This window comes from Myotis lucifugus, unplaced genomic scaffold (genome assembly GCF_000147115.1).
Source record: "Myotis lucifugus unplaced genomic scaffold, Myoluc2.0 scaffold_2, whole genome shotgun sequence".
Lineage (NCBI taxonomy): Eukaryota > Metazoa > Chordata > Mammalia > Chiroptera > Vespertilionidae > Myotis > Myotis lucifugus.
This window is the reverse complement of record NW_005871050.1, coordinates 7,200,467-7,201,093: the sequence shown is the minus strand read 5'-3', so window position 1 is coordinate 7,201,093 and position 627 is coordinate 7,200,467.

The following is a 627-nucleotide window of genomic DNA, read 5'->3' as shown; positions in this document are numbered from 1 at the left end:
TGAAAGCAGGTATCTGGGGTTTATTTATCTTCTATAATTGAAACTTTTTGCCTTCAGTGGAGCTCAGAGCCGGCCGCGGGAAGCTTGGCTTCCTCCATCACTGGAGCAACCAAGCCTCCTGCTCGCTCCAGCTCTGTGGCTGCCGGCCGCCATCTTGGTTGGGTTAATTTGCATATAGTCGCTCTGATCGGCTGGTGGGCGTGGTTTAAGGTGTAGAGAAGGTACAGTCAATTTGCATGTTTGTCTTTTATTAGATTAGATACTTGATAACTGCCTTCATAGCCTGTGGCACATATTCATATTTACTCAGTTGGAATAGATCCTGGTCACTGGGGAATAAATGAAGTGAAATTAAGCTGTTTGGGAATAGCCAAATGTCATTTAAGAGGCAAATCAAATGGATAAGACTAGTAAGTGATAGAGCTGGGCTATACATTTTGAATTAAGAAATTAAGTATGACAATTAAGAAATGAGATTGGGTTTCTTTAGAGCCTTGTAATTGGCTCTGAAGGTAATTCTTATTTCCAGAGATGTTTTGAGCATCACAAGAATAAATAGATGTTCTCCAAAGGGAAGTACTTTGGAAGGCAACAGTACCTACTTACTATCTGCCATACTTAGGATTT